The sequence below is a fragment of the Halichoerus grypus genome, chromosome 2 (assembly GCF_964656455.1).
Source record: "Halichoerus grypus chromosome 2, mHalGry1.hap1.1, whole genome shotgun sequence".
In the NCBI taxonomy this organism is placed as follows: Eukaryota; Metazoa; Chordata; class Mammalia; order Carnivora; family Phocidae; genus Halichoerus; species Halichoerus grypus.
This window is the reverse complement of record NC_135713.1, coordinates 97,299,701-97,320,894: the sequence shown is the minus strand read 5'-3', so window position 1 is coordinate 97,320,894 and position 21,194 is coordinate 97,299,701. Positions and strand designations below refer to the sequence as shown.

Sequence of the window (21,194 nt, the reverse complement as noted above, 5' to 3'; positions counted from 1 at the left end):
GAGTCTAAATGTGAATTAAAGAGAGAGATTCATGAGTTGGAAGGTGGGAAAGAAACAGAAGCTGAGAGACCATCAGCAGGAACCTAGACCAGCAGAAGCCACAGGCAAGAGAAACCATGGGTAGGCAGGAGCTGAGGTCAGTCTAGATGGAGTACTAGAAAGCAGAAACCAAGTGACATACCGAGGAGAAGATGAGCTACTTGGTTGTGTAGGGACATGAACAGTGGAAAATTAGAAAACCCCTGTCGCTCTAGGGCAACAAGATAATCCAGTTCCTACAGTTGCTTTTCATCCTACATAACCCAGTTCCTGCTATGCATTCCATTCTCCATGAGACTTGGCTCTTTGCAATTTCCCATGAGGTGTGGTACAAATCTCTATCTACATGTATCCATCAAGGAATCTCCATTTCTTCCTTGTAACCTGAGTCAGTCTCTCTTTCTTATAACCAAAAATGCCTATTAAATATAAAACACCACATGGACTCAGCTGAACGATGACTTCTAACCTGTTCACAGCTCCACTGACATTGATGCTTCTGTTCTGGAAAATTCCAGGGCTCATCTCCCATTTGAAAAAATGCTCTGAACTTTTTATTTCCACAATGCTCTTATACCCTCTTTCACATACTTCTCGCAGGACCTCTAGCCACCCATAACTAAAAGCCTTGATACTATTACTTCAACTACCACCTTACACTTGTACTCTTCCAGATTTTTCCAACTGATTTCAAGTACATGATCTCTTTGGAACCTTGCAATAACCTTACGAGGTAATAATAATAATAATACCTAATATTGTACGGTGCTATATTATTTACAGATGACTTTTATATACATAATCTCATTTGATTAGATCCACCTAAGGGTACTGCGAAGTATTTTTCTCATTTTACAGAGGAGCAACCTGAAATTCAGTGACAGCAAAGAACCCATCCAAGTTCACACAACAAAGAATGGTTTCTCCTGGGATTTTCGGCCTCCGTGTCAGTGTGAAAATGTTTTGTGGTCATTTTTTCTACCACAGGCAAACAGGAGCTCCTCTTAAATGTGCTCATATGGCATTGGAAGCATCGAGTTTCTTGTCTCTCTGTATTAAGTCGGAGATCCGTTAGGTTGACTGTACACCATCTCACGTGACTGTGGTCTGCCCACCCATCTGCCTCCCACTGCTGAGGCAACACTCAGAATATGGCCATTTCATGAGGAAACTCATCTTTGTCTTCCACACGTGCACCCATAACCCATTGATAATATGAGTTTAGCACATAAACCTGTTTCTTGCTGGTCACGGACTCTGATGCACACACATTCCATACCCAGGTTACCTGAGGCGAAGCCTTGCTCTAATTCAGAGGGCTTATTTTTAATACCACACAACTGACATTGTTAGAGTCATGAATCAAACCAGCCTGCTGTAAATACTGGACCATTTCAGCTTGTGGGACAGAATGTTGTGATCATTTTGGCTGAAGAGAGAGAGACTCAAAACCTAAGTTACTGTTCATTTTCATCTATGACAACTGTGGTGGTTCTAACGACAGCACCTGAAGTTCAAAGCTCCTTGTCTTACCACTCCTCAAGTCAGACCTTGCCCTTCAGTATCTCCTGGCTCTGTCATCTGAAAACTAAGGGGAGTTAAATTTTGTTGGCCCCAGCAGCTGTGCTTCCCAGGCACACAGAAGGTTTATGCCGTCGTTTATAGTGACAACTGTGGTGATGAGAGCAGCACTGTACATGTAAGAACGCAATCAATATACGGACCAGCATGAGCTGGACTGTGGCGGGCCCCTGCAGAGGGCCCCAGCGGCTGAGAGAGAGCCATTTGGGTACAAGTCAGCAACTCCGTGACACAGGAGCTCCACGCTGTCAGTCAAGGCTTTCCGGCCTCAGGTTCTTCAAAACGTAGTCCTCTTGGCACCTACTTGCCAGCTCAGACCTGACTACAAGATGAATGTCATCTGCCATTTAAAATGTGATGATCCCTAGCATACAAGGCTGTCCAGAATTGATCTCAGCCCCACAACAATTGGGTCCAACTACATGGTTCCACTCTAATTAGACTGCATGTCCAGCACGGTGAAGGTGATGACTCAAAATGTGTCTGTTACCCTATATTATAAATGTGCACTGGAACATAGCCCTGTTCATATCGGGAACTCACACCCCGATAATACAGGATTGTGGTTCCCCCAATATACCACGTGGTTGCACTCTTCTCTGCTTTTATACACCCTATTCCCTGTGCCCGGAATGTCCTTTTTCTTGTAGGTAACTTATAAACTCCTCCTGATCTTTTCAAGATTTCCAGATTAATTATCATCAAGACTAGATAAAACCCCTAGAGAAACCAGTGCACCAGGAGACAAACACAAATGTTCGTAGCAGAAAATAGCCAGTGGGAGTGGGTAAATTGTGGTATCTTCATACAGTGGGATACTACATGACAGTGGAAACAAATAAACTAGGGGTATACTTAACATTAATGAAGCTTATAATCAATGTGGAGTGAAAGAGGCCAAGACACAAAATAATATACCCTCTGGGATTTTCTTTGTAAAATTCAGAGCAGGCAAAACTAAACTATAGTATTTAAGGATATATAGGGGGTCACACTGTAAAGAAAAGGACAGCTGTGGTCACCCTAAAAGCCAGAACAGAGAAGCCTCCACAGAGAGATGAGAGGGCTGGGGGAAAAGTAACGTGAGGGCTTCTGGGTTGTGATGATGAGCCATTCCTCGCAATGGATCGAGGTGACTTCATCTTCATTCTTTGTTAGGCTGTACATTAATATTTTATGCACTTTTCTATAAGTATGCTATATTTAATAATTTTTTAAAGAGGTAAAGGGAAAAAAATGAGCACAGAAATTCCTGGTTAAGAAATGTCATAAAAAAAATGCAGACATCGTCTTCCTGATGGAAGGAAGACGTCCATTTCAAAGGACAGAAGGGCCCCTCACGAAGTCATTTATTAGTAGGGAAGCCCCCTGCATCAATACAAAACTTGCTGCTTTAGTAGAATGGCAACAAAAATACCCTTCCTCTGGTATACCATTTTATACTGTCGCATAAAATATATGTTTACGGAAAATAAGTTGCTCCGGTGTTTTTTTTGAAAATGCTAAATTCCTGCTTTGTCTTGTCTGCCTGAAGCAGGGCCTTCAGGAATGTGGTTCACAGGGGCTGTCTTCTCCTTCCTGGGGTCATCCCTTCTCCAGAGGCAGATTTTAAAGCTGTTTCTGTAATCCAGGTTTGCCTGGCATTAGGACCATATACGATTTTTTTATTTTTTTAAATCAGGAGGACTTCATAAACTTCCTTGATGTTGGGGAGGCAGAGAGGTACATCAAAGGTAATTACACCCTGCCTTCTTCAGTCCCCCCTGTGGCGGCAGTTGGATGTGGTCCCCTTCTTCATTTCCTGTCCTAAAGTGGTGGGCACCGCTGCTCTGGGTACTCAACAGCAGCCGGGGCCCTCCACAGGCAGCTGCTTCGTGAGGCTGTGTGAAATGAGTCTAGTAGCCCTGGCACCCCAGCACATCAGTTCTAGGGTCTATGAAACATCCCAGAGTACAGGTAGAAATGATATGCTCAGAGCTGGAGATGTGCTTTGGGCCACTTCTTTTGTAAGCACCAGAGATCAGCAGCACTTGACGGGGAAGCTCAGGTTGGGTGGGGCGGGGACTGATATAATCAGCTGAGTGGCTTGAAATTTTGCCCATGAACCTAAAAGCTTGAACCAAAGGAGGGAGCAAGGGAGATGTAAGTCAGTACCAGGACTTCTCTGAAATCTTGATGAAAAATCTAACCACAGAGCAAGTGCATTACTCTGGCTAGAGTTGGCAGGATGCCTAAAATAAGGGGCAGGGTGCTGAGAGCAGGGGCAGTGGGGTGAGGTTTGGCTTGGTTTGGTTTTCATTTCTGGAAGATTTTACTTAAGTCATTAGATGTTGTAATGTTATATTGAGGAAGAAGGATTTTGTAAAAAGAGAAAGGAATCTGCTGGAAAAACAAAGAGAGGGGTATACGGAGAATGAGAATCCAAGAGATCCAGAACCAGAGGAAAAGAGATGGAGAGAGGTGCTGGAAGCAGAGATAGACTGAGAGGGAGACAGCAGGAGGCAGGGGACAGGAACTTTCCTTGCCTTTGTTCATTTTTTTAACATTTGGGATGTCAAAATGGAACTCTTTGTGCCTCTCCAGATTAGTGCTGTACTTAAACCCATTTAATTACTACGATGGATTGCATACTTGCCACCGAAAGCCTTGTTCTCACTCGCCCTAACTACTAATGGGCTGTAAGCATGGCCTTTAAAAAAGGAAGGTTTGATGTGGATTTGTGTTCACCTATGTTAATGGCAGGCAGGAGGTAGACCAGCTGCTGCATGCCAGTGACTCAGTGCATTGCCCTGGCCTGGCCCAGTTCAGCTGGACAGAGGGCACTCACCCGACTGCGTGCAAATCCAGGCTTTTCTCATCCAAAGAAACATCTCCAGGAAAAGGGAACATTTATAGCAGGGGCAGAAAGAGCTCCGGTTATTGTTTCATGCGCAGTTGAGTCCTAGGGGACTCTTTCAGGCGATGAGCAGCTTCAGCTGCAAATAACTAAACAGCTGTAAAGGGAAGGAGCTGAGGAGGTAGGGAATGAATGAGCTCTGAGCAGTAAGAGTTACAGCATAATTAACTCCCAGACGGTCTCATCGCTGGTACAGCAGGGCTGTACAACCCAACCCAGAGCTTCCACCCCAGACAGAATTAAAGTTTAATTCAGTGTCAAAGGGGCATTAGAAAAAAAGCCCAGCACAGGACAAGAGGGAGCAATCAAGGAATTTCACAGAGAAAGGGTCATGCAGTGGCCACGCCCTCCTGCATAGATTGCCCAGTGGGCGGGTTTGAAGGTGAGACTGTTCGAGTGTCTGAAATAGACCAAAGGAAGTCTGAGTCTGGGCCTTTTGGGAAAGAAAATGATGGAAATATCCGCCTGATGCCTGGAGAAGCTATTTGTTTTGACTACTGCTATTGCTATTTTCCTTAAGGTTAGAGCCCACAGGACTGAAAAACCAGTGCCCTGAACCAAGAAAAAGTTTTCTCTTCCAGCAGCTGGGAAGCCCTGTGGTTTTGGCCCCCACTTGCCACCTTGGTGTTCCGCACTCAGGACAGGGAGACCGGGATCACTGGCTTATCTTGTGTATTTAATGCCCCAGGCAGATCATTGTTAACATCTCCCATCTACTCAACAAAATCATTTTCATCAAAATCTTGAAATAAAATTAAAAATAGCATGGCCAGAAAAGCCAGTGAAAATTTCAGAGGCACTGAAAATGTTCCTTTACACTTTGTATGTATAATTTGCCAGTAAAAAAAAAAAAAAAAAATACTGTATGTGCATAAAAGGAAAAAAGCACTTTTTATTCAAGAATTTTATCTCCAACTTAGTCTGAACTTTGATCCTTTCTTTACAAGACACTATAATATTATTTTCTGTAAAGAATCATCCAGTAACTTCTAAGTAAATTTTAATAAAATCAAAATGTCTGCAAAAAGTACAAGTCAGATAACTATGAAATTATATCATTGTGGTGACATTTTATTTACTGGATTCATTCTTTCATTTAAAAACAATCATAATGTAAAAGAAGAGCACACATTCAGTAAGATATTTCACATATGAACTAAAATTTACACTTAACAACAACATGCTACCCCAGGTCTACTAATGTCATTGTTTCATATTTCAAACAGAGATAAATACTCAAAATGCTCACAGAGAATGACAGAAAGGATGTAACCCAAATTCCGTTTCTTTACCTTTTGCAGTGATCATTTACCTCAAATCTAGTGTTTAAATGCAGGAATGTGCCGTACAATGGCGTCAGGGAAACAGTCCCTGTGTGATGTAAGCTTAAATGATTCCAAACCTTTACGAACTTGTTCGTGAAATAAAAGCGTGTAGCTTATTCCCACAAAACTAGGAATTCTCTGAATTCACTTTCATATAAAATATAATGTGTATTGAAGGAAACATAATAAAAATGTGCTGATTTGAAGCTTACACATAGCATTAAAACCCAACAATAACCACAGCTATTGCTTCAAATTTAGATCATTAAAAACTGTTTTCAGGGAAGATATGTTATCATGACATTATTTAGAAACAGGAGCACGTGGTGGTAATGAAAAGCAAATCCCATTTTAGCTGGTTTTATAATTGTTTTTAAATTCTTCAGGCATTTACACCCCCTGTTGCTGGCATCGGGGTGGACCTCTTGCACGGCCCCACCTTTATATGCCTCTGCCATGACCCATGACCCCATGACCCATGACCCCAGCCTTGGGGATCATCTCAGTTGGGGCAGCTCCAGGCATCTGCAATAATACATGACCAGAGTAAGGAGGAAAGGTAGTGGGCAGGAGTCACATTATGGAGGCGATGCTCTGTGTGAAGCCCTCCACCAGGCATTTCCACTCACAATGGCTCCTTCCTGCTTCCCAACAACTGTTCACACGAGGGGTTCTGATCCCAGTATCTGGAAATGAGGAAAAACAGATGACATGAAGCTCAGTGGCTTGCTCATGGCACAAATGGCAGAAAATGGATTAGAACCCAGATGAGGCTAGGGACAAGGCTCAGGTTACCTCCTGAAGGTGAGCACCACAGATTCTGTGGCACCCCTAAGGACATGACTTAGAATTCCCTGACCATGCACAGATGCAGAGAAGACATGCTGAGGGTCCCACTGCTCTAGTGAGAACAAACTCACCTCTCCTGCACTCTCTCCCGAATTCAAGGAAGTCACCCTTTGAACATCATTGAACCACTAAACCTATGCCAACAAAGGGCTTCCATTTGATTCAAGGAGGTAGAGAAAATTTATCCAAATTTATCCTTTTTTCTTTTCTTCTTGTCTCTTCTCTTTTCTTTCCTTCTTCCTTTCTTTCTTCCTCACTGTTTCTCTCTCTCTCCCTCTGCCTATCTTTCTCTCTTTCCTTCTTTTTTCTTACTTTTTAAATGTACTTCCTCACCAAGCTCTGTATCTTGGGTAAAACTGCTGGAGCTATCACATTAAGTTCCAGAGAACTTCTCACTGGGGACCTTGCATGTTACACATAGCTCCAAAGAGCTGATGGACTCAGTGTTGACTTGGCATCTAGCAGTCTCTGCTACAAGCCAGGTGCTGGCTCCCAACCTAATAGCTTTATTACTAACACTTAGGGGAACATCTTGCATCTCTCTTTCTTCTTCCTCCTACATTAAAAAATGATAATCTAGCTCTCCATAAGTCCTGAGTATGGCTGAGGTCTTGCCTACTGGTTAGTACTGATTAGTATTCCTTTATAGCTGGCATAATATTCTCCCTAGAGGGTGCATATTTCAATTTCCAGAATCAGGTCACAGAAAGCTTTGGATCACAGAAGTGTAAGAGTTGACAAAAATGAACCTGTAATCATAGTCTCTCTTCTCCGTTCCACTTCCAGGGAGAGCTATTTTGTCTCCTATTGTCTTACTCTTGGTTCTGACCAGGAGCAACAAATAAAACACTGGCCACCTCAGACTCCTGGGAGAAGGGCTCCTCCCCACTCACTAACAGGACAAGGATGGTCTAGTGGGAGAGTACACGGGGCCTGGCACAGGGCAGAGCCTTCCCTGAGCTTTGTCTCCTCTGGAGGCACACCCTTGAGAGATTTCATAGCAAAGAGACAGGTGAGTGAGGAATGGGGAGAGTAATGGAGGGCTTCCTCTCCATCCATATACCAGAAGGATGGGTGTTGTACCATTATTTTCCTCTTTACTAGCTTACCTATCCAAAACGCATCGGGGTCGCCTGGGTGGCTCAGATGGTTAAGCATCTACCTTCGGCTCAGGTCATGATCCCAGGGTCCTGGGATCGAGCCATGCATCGGGCTCCCTGCTTGGCGGGGAGCCTGCTTCTCCCTTTCCCTCTACTATTCCCCCTGCTTGTGCTCTCTCTGTCAAATAAATAAATAAAATCTTTAAAACAAAACCAAAATGCATTGGAGGGAAGCAAACATCTTCAGAATAACGAAAGCAATATCAGGTCAGATTAGGTTCAGCTGCATATAGCAGAAGCCCAAATAAGTGACATCAATATACACGTTTATTTTCTGCATGTAAAAGAGGTCCTGAAGTGGGCAGCCCAAGGCTGTAATGGCAGCTCCACAGTCATCAGGGACCCAGACACTTTCTACCTTTCTTCTCCATCAGACTTAGCACATGCCTTGCATCTTCAAGGTGACCTCATGATTCAAGATGGCTGTCGGAATGCCAGCCACCATCTTTACTTTCTGAGACAGAAAAGGGAGGTTAGAAAAAGGGCAAAAGGAAACCACTCCCAGCTGAGGCAGCATTCTTAAACATTTCTAGAAGCCCAATCAACAACTCCTACTCACAGGAGACTAGGAAATATATCTCTTTATCTAGGCACATCACACCCAGAAAAAATTCAAAGCTCTACTGGTGAGGAAAAGGGGAGACTCAGTGTTGAGTTGGCATCTAGCAGTCTCTGCTACAAGCCAGCTGCTGGCTCCCAACCTAATAGCTTTGTATACATTACCCTGCTTCTTCCTCAAAACACCTCTACTAGACTTATGCCAGCAGAGTTAGGGAGGTCTTAGGAATTATCAAGCCAACAACCCAATTTTATTTTAATGAACATGGGAATAGAGCTTTGGCATTTATAGAACTTCCCACAAATATCATTTATTTCTCAAAAACAACCCCCCCCCCCCCCCCCCGCCGAGGTAAAAAGTATTAACTTGATTTTTCAGAGGAGGAAACGAAGATCTTGAAAGATTTAAGTGATTGGCTCAAAATCATGTAGCTAGTTAGAGGAAAACTGGTACTAGCACTCAGATCTCTGACACCTGGCCCCATATTTTTCCATGTCTTTTTAAACAGAAATTTAAAGTACAGAAAAGTTCAGAGAATATTACAAATGTTTAGCCACAACTCAGAATTAACAAATGTTGAATTTTTGTCATTTTGCTTGAGAATTTTTTTCTTTTAGATTAAAAAAAAAATTAGTTGAAATCCATTTTGTACCCCGAGGGCTCCCCAGAGATAATCAATATCAATTTGGTGGGTATCCTCCTGGTCCATACCTTTCCATTTTAACTTCTGATATGCATCCATAAATAAGTTGTTTTTGCAGGGTTTTTTTCACCCAGCATGTTTTTTGAGCTCCATTAGGTTAATGCATGAAGTTCAGTCATTTTAATTGCTATGTGATATCCTGTTATATAAACATACAGTGCATTCTATTTATTCATTTCCGTTTTCCTACTATATATATTTAGTGCTTACTCAATAAGCATATGGGGAAGTGTTCTAGGAGTTTTTATGTATTAGCTTCCTTAATCTTCATAACAAATCCATGTGGAAGGGTTGTTATAAGCCCTGCTGGACACAATGACGAAACTAAAGGAACAGACAAGGAATTTGCCCAAGGTTTCACAGCCAATAAGCAACAGATCCAGAATTCAACCCCAGAGGAGTTGAATCCAGAGCCCCTACCCTTGACTTCTAGTCTACATTACTTGAGCCTACTGCTCAGGCATCTTTACCGTACAGCCATCCCTGTTGTACAAATACTGTACCCAGAGCCTGCCATCCCCTGGTAGGACTCTGCTTGAGTCTATGGCCAGCATGTGTTCTGACTGATTGGTGCCTAGACCTACTTTATGGCTAAGTATTTTGAAAAGCATGCCCATTCTTAATTGGCTAGACACTTGGTTGTTTTCAATTCTTCACCCCTACAAACAAGAGAACCTAGAAATAGACATGCTGAGTAGATTATATGCATCGAAGGTTTTACTAAAAACTACTGATTGCTCTTGATCATTGGTTATACTAATGAACTAATAAACTATATTAAATCGCTAATGTAATTTGTGTATTCTTCATGAATATTATATACCATCAGTCTTCTTAATTTTGCCAGATTGTTGCATGTGAAGTGGTATCTCCTTGTCTTTATTTGCATTTTGCTGATTACTTGTAAGGTAGAGAAGGTTTTTTTAATAAGTTTATTAGCCATTTAGATTTGGTCTGATTTGAATTACCTTTCTCTTCTCTTTGCTCATTTTTAAAGTAGCTTCTATTTTCTTCGAAGTATTTTCTTTTTTAAAATATGGTTTAGACATTCATCTTCTGGCCATTATATCTGGTACAAATTCTCCACACCACTTCTTACCTCTGGCCCCATTTCTGTCTTCTGTCGTATAGGAGTTTTTAGTTCAATATAGTCAAATCTATACATCTTTTTCTTTATAAGATACACTTTTGCCACTTTAAAGAAACCCTTCTTCCTTTTGAGGTAGTGAAGAAATTCTCTGTTTTCTTCTAATTGTTTTATAACTGTGTTTCTTGAATTTATTTTTCTGTATGGTATGAGGAAGGAATCTAGTTGAACTTTTTTCTACTTGGAAATCATTCCAACACCATTAATTTATTAAGTTACCTTTTCCCCACTGACTTTTTAGTACCACTTCTAGCATAAATGACCAATGTCTGCATATACACAATCTGTTTCTCAGTTTTCTATACTATTTCACTGACCTATTGCTCTATTCTCAACTTTCTTTCAGTTTAATTCTCTGGCTTAAAAATAATGCATGTCTGAGCCTAATACATTCTATCTACTCTTGTAATTTTTATGGTCCTGATGCTGAACACAAGCCTAAAAATTTGGAAAGTGCCTTACAGTTCTTTAGGAAGGTAGGCTAAAAGGCATATGGTCTCTTTGGTTTCCATGTTGGAGATTCCACTTGCACTTCTGAAGGATCTAGGTATTTGGAGTACAGAAGAAGGAAAAATAAATTCTAAGGGTAGTGAGTAAAAAGGAATGAGTCTTGATGTCTGCATCCTCAGAGATACCCCACTGTTGATACCATCCTCTAACATCTTCCAAGTAAATCTCAGTGACCACACATCATTCATAATCATCATTCCCATTAATTTAGGTTGACCAGATATCCCAGTTTTTGAAATGACAAATATATAAAGAAGACTGGGAAAAAAGTCATTTTCAGAGCTTAGGGAACAAATTTTTAAATTGCATTGCTTTTTGTAAATGACTATCCAAATTATATAATGATCTGTAGTTTATTTTCCAGGGCTCGGCTGTCTGTATATATTTATAGTATATAATCTGACTTGGGAAAAATTCCCCTCTAGCACAGTTACAAACACTGTAGACAGAATGTGAGGATGGATCAATGTCCTGCACACAACACTGAAGTAAAAACAGTAGAAAAGAAATAGATCCTTCATGGCAATCCCAAGATTGGCTATAGTAGTATCTCTCCTCTGCCTGAGAAACCCGACTCAGGCCTGGGGTGGGGAGTGGAGGTGGGAGTGGGAAGGAACTGGCATCGCATGGAGCCCAGCTTTCGACCATCACCTCAACCCAACCATAATGGTTAAAAACACGAACATATTCTTAGTTAATGTTAAGATCAGAGGGAGGCCTGGTAAAAGTTTTTAAACTCAAACCACCAGCTTTATTTTTCATATTCTATAAACCACAAAGTACCTGATCTGTAGAATTTTAAAGCTCCTGCAAAAGACTCTTGCATGGTAGCTTCAAGAATAAGCCATAGTCCAACCAGAATATTGTTTTCAATACTAGAATGTATTTTTCCAGACAATTTGACTTTCATGGGCCAGTGGAGGTTGTGGGGGGTAGTGGGGAGAAGCAATTTCTAAAGACATGCTAACTTTCTGGTTCTGCTGATGAAGTTGCATAAGAAATGGCAGGATAGTAATTGCATGAGCCAACATTTGAAATTCATTCTATATTTTCTGATTATACCTCCCTCCACCCTCCCCCCTTCCCTTTCCCACCTGTCTTTTCTCATATAAAATTCTGCCAAAGTAAAGAAAGATCATTTTTAATCATTTAAGGAAATTTGAGGATATTTCTGATTTGTAGCCTCTTATTTCTACAATTAAAATTATGTATTTCTCAGTTTAAATTTAAATTAAAAAAAAAAAAACAAAACAAAACATTGTATACCCAAGGATATTTACCTTAAAAATTCTTTTTCTCCTGTATTAGAGCTGACATGCCTCTTTTCATCTTTACCAAACAAAACAATTATTTTTAAAAAGGAGAATAATCCAGGCTACTCATTTGTTCAAAGCAAGAAGCTGAACAGAGAATGAAATGAGAACTCTGTCCCTGTCTTACAACTATATTGGAGACTCCCTGAGACATTGTTCTCTGGATCCCTGTCTGGGACCATGTTTTAGGTAAAGCTGTGTTTTAAAAAGATTCTCCTGCTTCATCCAGTAATAAACCATGATGGACAGGGTCCAACACTAAAATGCCATGCATTGAATTATGCATAATAGTGGGTCATGTTTATGCAGGGCCCTACTGCAACTGTTCATAAATTTTTACTTCTTTTTATTCTGTTTCTTCACATGCAGACTTGACTGGCATGCTTACATCAATTACTCTGTTTTTCTTGCTTTGTTGTGGTTATATGTTTTAATGAAAACCCTTCCTCCTGAAAGAAATCCAGCTCCCTGCCAAACCTATGGAATCTATAGATTTTCTTCCTGGTACAGAAAATAAGAGCTCTGATTCAATTGGCCAACCAATACATTTGCTAAATGAGACTTTCCTCAAATGTCACTCTTTCATTCAACAGGTATTTCCTGAGCACCTCGGGCTCCAGGCACTGTGCTTGTCTATGAACATCACAGCGGATGAAACGGATGTACAGAGTCCCTGACCATGTGGTGGCTACGATCCCATGGGGGAGATGGTGACAAGCAAATATCTAATCGCCCATGGTGTTAAGTCAGGGAAAGGAAAAAGCAGGATACTCTGAGGTAGAATAATGCATTGGAGAGGACTGTTCCTTTGCCAGAATAGCTGAAGTAGACCTCTTGGAAGCGGGACATTTAAACCAAGTCCTAAAAGATGAGGAGGACCCACCATTCCCAAGGGAAGAGGGGGCGGGGAAACCTGTTGGGAGAAGAACAGCAGATGAGAGGGTCCTGCAGAGTGCTTAGCCCGTCTCTTCTGCCATCTCAGCTCCTCTACCCCCTGGCCAGCCTTGCAGGGCCAGTCCAGTCCTTCTGTCCCCAAGAAGGCTTCCTGCCCAGCCAGCACGCATGGTACTGTCTCCTCTTCGGCCTCCTCCAGCACTTCATCTGTTTCCCATGACTTCCCACTTAACCATATGCTGGGTTGTATTGTCCTCAGATGGTTCCTGTGGTTAAACTTGTCTCCTCAACAAGTTTTGTAAACCCACTGAGGACAGAGGGGGTGCGTCCCTTTGTACCCCACACCACGCCCGCCGCAGCACTGGAGCGGAACTGACGTGGGCTGCATTGAAATGAACTGGAGATGTCTGGCCTGGCGGGGCAGGTGAACAGCCGTGGCTAAGCTGCTTTTCTATCTGCATCTGCTCACATTAGACAAAATGCAAATAGATAGGCCCCATCTCTCTCTGTTCTATTTAGCATTTATATGACACCTTTCAGCACAGAGAAATGAATAAGTGGAACCAGAAGTGGCTATTGCATGTGCTCATCCCCCAGCCGGGCTGCAGCCAGGCATCTGGTCCCCAGCTGCCCAGCACACACGCCCCTCCTCCCCAAAGGGGCAGGCTGCAGGCACCAGCGCTCTGCTTTCAGCAGCGCTCTTCCCACTGAGCCACACACTGTTGAAAGAATGCATTGTCTGGGCTAAAGGGAGAACGCGGGTAGCACATTACAAATCTGAGCTGTTAAGTGATAAATGAGCAATGAAAAACGTCCTGACATCATTAAGGTGTTCCCGAACACGCTCTCTGCTCAGCCTCGCCCCCATGCAACCGCATGAAGACAGAGTGGCTTGTAGGGTGACCAGAGCCCAGCTTAGGAGTCACCAAATTGGGTCATTCCGACCCCATGGGGTTTTTCTACATTCCGCCAATTGGAAACATAGGCACTTTATAGAAACTGCTAGACTCGCAACCTTTTTGGAGGCACGGCTCTCCTCAACCGTATAAAAATGAACTTGCCTTTCCCCTGCTCATAGTATTCCCAGAGCTTGAAGCAGTCCTTCAGCACTACCTCCCACCTCCACACTCAGGAAGCCCTGGCCCAAGGCCCCAGGGCATGCACATCTGGACTGGCCACTCTGTAGAAGCCCCACCACATCCTCCTGCCCACCCCCCCAACCCCCCACCCCCGCCCAGGACCCAGCACGGACAGGCCAACGGGACAGACTGCCTGCTGGGTGACAAAACAGCTGATCTGACATTTTTGAAATTTGCCAGGGCCAGAAAGGGCATCCCTTTAAAATCCTTTAAAGGGCCATCTTAACCCCTGCAATGCCTCCTGGGGGACTAAAAGCAACCACTGTACTCTGACTCACTAATGCTGTAGAATTCTAAGTTTCTAGAGAAGAACTCGATACTGGTTCGCAAAAGCAGTGTGGAGGAGGAGAGGGTCGATTTCATTTCTTCACGGCTCCACCACCCCTGATTTGCTTGCAGAGATTCCTGCAAGGGCCATTGGAATAGAAAAAGGTACATAATTCTACAATAACGTATTGTTGACAATATGGGGAAAAAATGCTGGTTCCATCGCTTACTAGCTATGTGACTTTAGGCAACTCACTTGAGCATCTTGCTTTCCCTATCTGTAAACCAGGGGGAAATGGCACCCGTCACATAAAATATGAGTAAAGAAGGATCAAACAATGCCAAAAGTTACATGTGGAGCACAGGGTCTGGCACATAGAAGGGGAATAGTAAATATTTACTGCGCATTGAGACCTACTCAACATATCTTGCACGGGATTATGCACTTTATTTGGTCCTCTAATTTCTTGGTACAACTCTCAAAGGTAAGGCCTGTATTTATAATCACTGTGCTATCTTTCTCACCTTGTTTCCCTATGAGAAATATTTTCATGTCAGTGGCTATTCCTGTCTGCAATTTTCCCTTGAAAAATTGCTCCAGGATGGGTACTTCCTAAGGGGAAGCTTTCTCCATTAGCTAGACAGCAGGGGAAGTGTAAGGGCAAGCCTTGACCCACCATTACCAAGAAATCAACTGTGGAAATGAGTCATCTTTCTCTCGCCACTGGGCTGGACTTGGTGGTGATTAATGGGAGACATTTAAGATAATGCACTTCCTTGTTCAAGTTTTGGAAATTAAACCTCTTAGAAATGTGAGCCCGGAGAATGAAGAAAAAAGAACGAAGTTGAACAATATTCTCTTTCTAGTTGCTTGCTTTTAAAAAACTCAATGCCCTTCTGCCAAAATTTACAGAATCGCCTGTCCCTTGTCTATGTCACATTGCTTTCCTTCTTTCCCCCCTCAGCTCCGAAAGGACATTAGTTCCAGCCCAAATGGTTATCAGAGATCCCCAGCACAGTTTCCAAGTTACCCAAGCAGACAGAGGAACAATTGATTGTACTGGCACCGGCCGACAGTGGGAGATAAGGGAGCAACACGTGGGCCCAAACAGCTATTGTTGCTGCACTTTGGGTTGTTTTTTTGTTCTTTTTTTTCCCCCCAAAGCATGAATGCACAGGCTGTGCTGGCCTGAGCCCTTCAGATTCTTGGAAAAGGAAAGATACCTCAGCTGGAGTCTCCCCAAGGCCAGGCTCCTCCAGGCTCAGTCCATCCTTGCCACTCCGCAGGGCTAACCCACCGTATGAGAAGGGCGCCACCAAGAGCACCCTTTGGCCTCAAATGTCACCACCAGAGTGAGGCCACCAGAGTGATTATGAATGACATTGATTGAGCACTTTCCCCGGGCTTAAAAGGGCTTCTGAGCCTTTCATTTAAATATCAAAAGAGAGACCTTTAAAAGGGGACTTGAAATTTCTCCCTTATAAGGACGGGGAAGCAGAGACACTGCGAGCCTCACCTTCAACGGTACCGCTGGTCAGTGGCCGAGCCAGAAACGGAGCCCAGGCCTTTGTCTCAGACCCTAACCATGTGGCTTGAGAATGAGGAGAGAGTAAAGGGAGGCCCAGGAAGTGAGGAAACGGAAGGAGAGCAAGACCTGCCCTGAAGATGCCATACTCCGCGCCGCCTTGACGTCGGCTCCAGCACGGAGGCCGTCCACGGTGAGCCGCACGCCGTCCCCCGACCTCTCCGAGCGCAAGCCCTCTGGCCAGACGGCCCTCCTTACCCGCGCGCTCTGGCGCCGAGCCCTCGGAAGCGGCCCCAGCCCGTACGTGACACAGACGCCGGAGGGTGTCAAGCCAACAGGAATCAACAACCAGGCGGTGAAGCTGGAGCGCGGGCCGCGGCGTAGCCCGTGAACGCCCGTGCGAACGTTCACTCACCCAGCGGCGCTGGCCGCGCGGCCGTCCCGCCAACAGCGCTCGGCGAGCTCCCTCCTGGCTGCCGCCGGCCTGCCGCACCGGGACGCGCCCATTGCCCTGCTTTTGCGGGGGAGGAAAGTGAAGCAGAGACAGGGTCACCAGTTCGCTGGCGGCTCAGAAACCCACCGTGTAGCTGGTCTGGGGTAAGGCCTGGGGCGGCCGTCTACGTTCAAAGCACCGCCGGCGCGGTCCGGTGCGCTGCCGCGATCAAGAGCTACGTGCCTGGGCGCCTGGGGGGCTCAGTGGGCTAAGCGTCTGCCTTCGGCTCGGGTCACGATCCCGGCTTTGTGGGATCGAGCCCCGCATCGGACTCCCTGCTCTGCCGGGAGTCTGCTTCTCCCTCTCCCTCTGCCCTGCTAGTGCTCTCTCTCTCTCCCAAATAAATAAATAAAATCTTAAAAAAACAAAAACAAAAACAAAACTGCACGACCGAGCCAGCACAATGATCTTGTGAGCCTGTCAACACGTAAGGCCTTGTGTCCTGAGCTGTTCCCACAAAAGTTTTAAGTCTCTAATCAGAGCATGATTCCAGGAGTGATAAGGTCGAACAGGAACAAGATCTTGTAATAACTGAGATTCTGTTCCTTCAGTACTAGCCCCACGGGATGTACACAGAGTCGATCCGCAGTACACGTGAGGGCTTCTGACTTGGATTGTGCACAGCGATGGCACACTTCCATGTGCAAGGCAGGCTTTACGTCAGTTCTTCCATTTATTCTATGAAGTCAGTATTACTATTCTTACTTCCATTTTATGGATGAGGAAACCCAGGCAGAGAAGAGGCTAGGGACACTCAGCTAGTCAATGGCAGAGCTTTGAACACAGCCTGACTCCAGAGCATGGTCTCATTTACTGTGATATCATGGGGGGGGGGGGGGCGGGAGAGGGAGAAACCATAAACAGGGAGATGGAGAAAAACAGAGAATTCCAAGATATAGTAGTTTTCTAGGACTGCTCTATCCAAGTACCATAGATTGGGTAGCTTAAACCACAGAAATTTATGTCTCACAGATCTGGAGACCAGAGGCCCAAGATCAAGGTCCTTTGACCTTGCAGGGTCAAAGTTGGCAGAGTCCTTTCTTCACAGGCTGTGAGGAAGAATCTCTTCCAGGCCTCTCACCCACTCTGGCAGTGTGCTGGAAATCTTGGGCGTTCCTTGGCATGTGGAAACATCACCCTGATCTCTGCCTTTATCTTCCATATAGATGCCTTCCTGTGTGTGGGTCTGCCTCCAAACTTTCCCTTTTTATAAGGATACCAGTCATACTGGATTAGGGCCCACCCTTAAGAGCTTATTTTAACTGGATTACCTCTATAAAGACCCCATAGAGGAGCAAAATTTGCCACCCCCAACTGTGTGTTTTTGTCATGTGGACTATTTTATGCTGGTTATTTTTAAGAAACAAAAGGCTCAGAAAGAAACTTGGACTTTCCTCCCAACTGCTTGAAAGAATTTCTATGGAGGAGCTGCTCAGGAAGGGAGCTCTCACCAGAGATATAAGTACAGTATCATATGAACAGGAGACAGGGAGGAACTGAGCAAAGTCTGAAAATTCCTCTCTAGGTCCCATTGTTTCTGGATGGCCCAGCAAACATTTGGTCACCAAACATTTACTCTTTTTCATCTTCCTGCGGATTGTCTTCCTTCCCGAACCCCTACACCTCTCTCTCCCTAGCTCTGAATGGCATACCAGCCTCTGCCGGACTGCCTCTGGGCCTTATGTTCTAATGGAGACCCTGTACATACATAATGAAATTTTATTTTTCTCCTGTTAATCTGTTTGATGTCCATTGCATTCTCTGACCTGCCAGGGAAACCCTGAAGGACAGAGACAGTTTTTTTCCTTTCCAACAACCCTATCTCCAAATAAAGGCACATCCTGAGGTACTGGCGGTTAGGACTTCAACATGTGAATGTGGGCAGGGGGGGCACAGTTCAACCCATGACACAAGCTAAGGGCCACGTGGCATGTAGGCTAATAAGCCAGAACTCCACAGGAGTGGGGAGGGAGCAAATCCCTGAGGGATGAGACTCAGCTCCCTGGAGAACAGCTTAGTGTCTCCAGATGAGAGCGGGTCAAACTTCAGCAGAGGCCAGGGCAGGAAAGGGCAGGTTGAGGTTTTCTCTGGCACCAAGAAAGAGTGCTCTCGGATCGGTCACCAGCTTTTCCCGACAGTGCCTCAGGCCCTCCTTGCACAACCTTCTCATCAATGACAGCCAATAAAGTTTAAAAAAAAAAAAAAAAAAACCTAAACAACAACAAGAAACCACATACAAAAAAAAGAGTAACTTTAGGTTGTCTGTGAAAAGCCTCAAAAAATGTCAACAAGTGCTGAGTCAGGAAATTCTCCCCTAATAGCTTTTGTTGGAAACGTTTAACATTTCAGCTTTATCTCTTCTTTTCTTTCAGACAGCTCCTCAGAGGTATTCAAATGCAACAATACCCTCATTCAGGACTTCTGGCTCCCGGAGGACTGGGTCTGAGCCACCACACACCCTTAGGGAAATCAGACCAGTGTAGACCCTCGGGGAGCTGCTTTCCTTCAGCCCTTCTGAGCTGGGGAAGAGGAGGACCACACGTCTGACACACCAGCGCCTTGTTGCCATGGGGCCACCGCAGAGAGCGTCCCCTCTGTAGGACTGCTTAGCAGATGCACACCAAAAGCTGAGGTATCATCTGTGGCAGTGGGCAAGGAATACCAGGGAACCTCCTCCATGGGCCTTTGGATGCCCCCCCGAGACTCACGGTCACCCTCACATCACAGGACAAGAGTTCAGCTAAGGAAGGACCTCAAGACTTATTTCAGCTTTCCTCACCCCTCAGTCTCCGTGTGGGGTCCCAGGCCACTCTGCTGTCACTGCCTCCCTGTGCCAGTTGCCACCCCGTGATAGTGAGCTCCCTGAGTGCCTCCACGGTCTTCACTATCGTGTCTCCCCTGAGTGGGAACCAAACAAGCCAACGGGGGCAGAAGCAGAAGTGGTGAGTAAAGGCCGGGAGAGAATATCCAGAGGGAATGGAAGTACGGCAATTTCATGTGGCCTAAGCCGGTTGCTGGCCTAATTAACAAGCTGGCCCTTCCTGAATGACACACCATCTTTCTCATCAAAGAAGTGAAGGGGCATTTTTTAATGCAGAGTCATAAATAGCAAGGAAAATAGAGGCACATCGCCCTCCCACTACACTCAGGCCCAAAGGTACAGTCTGCTCCTGACAGCAGATTCACAAACTTCCAGGTTGGCACCCAGTGGGCCTTAGATGGAAAGTTCATCCTTCCCAATAACTTGGATGGAATCAATGAGCCCACTGTTCTCAAGCGTGAGCTGAGAAATACTATGTACAGAACAAAAGAGGAGTCAGTACCAAAGGTAATCTTTGGCCACACAATCATCCTGCCAGAATAAATACTACATCATCATACACTGATTAGGGTATTAATTACCCAAATACTGTGAGGTCATTATCCCCACATGTGAGATTTGAAGGAAGAAGCTGAGCCAGCCACCTTTGCCCCTTTCAGCGTGAGCATAAAACGTCGCTGAAGACACAGCAGTGAGGGCCAGGCTCACCATCCAGACACAGACCTGAGAGCACAGCCCAGCAGCCACTGAAGGAGCCACTCCAGGAAAGGCTGGGGAGACTGAGTCACAGGCATCACCCATGCAAAACTGAGAACTTTCACATTTCTCAGCCTGCGCCATGTTTTTACATTCGTTGCCTGGTAGAGGATGGACAGGGAAATAAGTGTGTGCTGGGCACGTGCTCATGTGCATTTCCTCACTCCAGGAGCAGGTACCATCATTCTCATCTTACAGGTGACATTAAGAGAAGTGACTCATACTCAAAGACCAGTTATCAAGTGAACATCCATTTTCCTTGCAAAAGGATGTTCAAGTCGGATTCAAGGCCAAGGCAAAGGGTAAGGAGTTTGGTGTTAGGGGATTGTGAGCACAGAATCTCTGGCACATAGCCAGCCCAGTGAACTTGTTGGGATACAGAAGGAAACCAGTTTATCCGTACCCCAACTCAAGCTCTCTGAGATCCCCTCCTCACCCCCATACAGCATCCTGGGTTCACCTTAGAGCTTTCTGGGCTGCCTCCACCTATAGGAACAAGTCGCACTGTGGTACTTGAAAGCTTTTCAGATATTAAAAAAAAAAGTCTTGTCTAAGTCAAAACTTCTCTCTCCCTCCAGATTGAAGCTTTTCTCTTCCTGTAGCTGAGGGCTGACTCCCCATGGGTCAGAAATGACAAGGGACATGGGAATGTCCTTCCCCTTTTTTAACCACATCATTCTTCCTCCCCACTTCTGGGTCTTTCTGGGTCAGAGTAGAATGGGGGTGGGAGGGGCTACAAGGGGCTCAGGCATTTTTGCTCGGTGGTACTGTGAGCAGTGATTTCTTGACTGAATGTTCTCCGTGCCACAGGCTTTCACATGCTATTTATGAGAACCCATACAGAAGACCTCCTCCCTACACACTTCTGGGCTCTGACTAAAGAACACTCTGGCCAAACTTTGAGGAACACCCCAGCTCCTTCCTGGCCCCCAGCTTCCCATTTTTGTCCCTTACCCTCACAGGAAGACCTCTGGCTCAGGGTCCCCTGAAGGCACAGATGTATCCATATGGCCCGAAGGAAGCTCACACATGCTGGCCACACCAAGTGGCGGGGGAGCAGGCTGCCCACAGCCATCTTGTCTCCTTACTGTGCTTGCTTGCTGTGCTGCGTTATTTCAGCTAGCCTCCTGACTTCAGAGTACCCCAAGCAAGCTCCAGGCTTTCGGTTCACATCTCCCCCCGCCCCAAACTTTCATGGGGAAGTACAAACCTCTCC

At 44.9% G+C, this 21,194-nt stretch overlaps 2 long non-coding RNA genes across 3 annotated transcripts in view; one reads left to right on the top strand and one right to left on the bottom strand.

The window, feature by feature from the left end:
- LOC144381122 (uncharacterized) overlaps window positions 1-20,645 on the top strand; it is a 325,453-nt gene extending 304,808 nt beyond the window's left edge. For both annotated transcript variants that reach the window (XR_013445745.1, XR_013445746.1), the window contains 2 exons: window positions 12,676-12,766; window positions 18,774-20,645. This is a non-coding gene — a long non-coding RNA (uncharacterized LOC144381122). The remainder of the gene's footprint in view (window positions 1-12,675; window positions 12,767-18,773) is intronic.
- LOC118528377 (uncharacterized) overlaps window positions 5,567-21,194 on the bottom strand; it is a 105,838-nt gene continuing 90,210 nt past the window's right edge. Inside the window, exon 3 of the long non-coding RNA XR_004913608.2 lies at window positions 5,567-6,527. This is a non-coding gene — a long non-coding RNA (uncharacterized LOC118528377). The remainder of the gene's footprint in view (window positions 6,528-21,194) is intronic.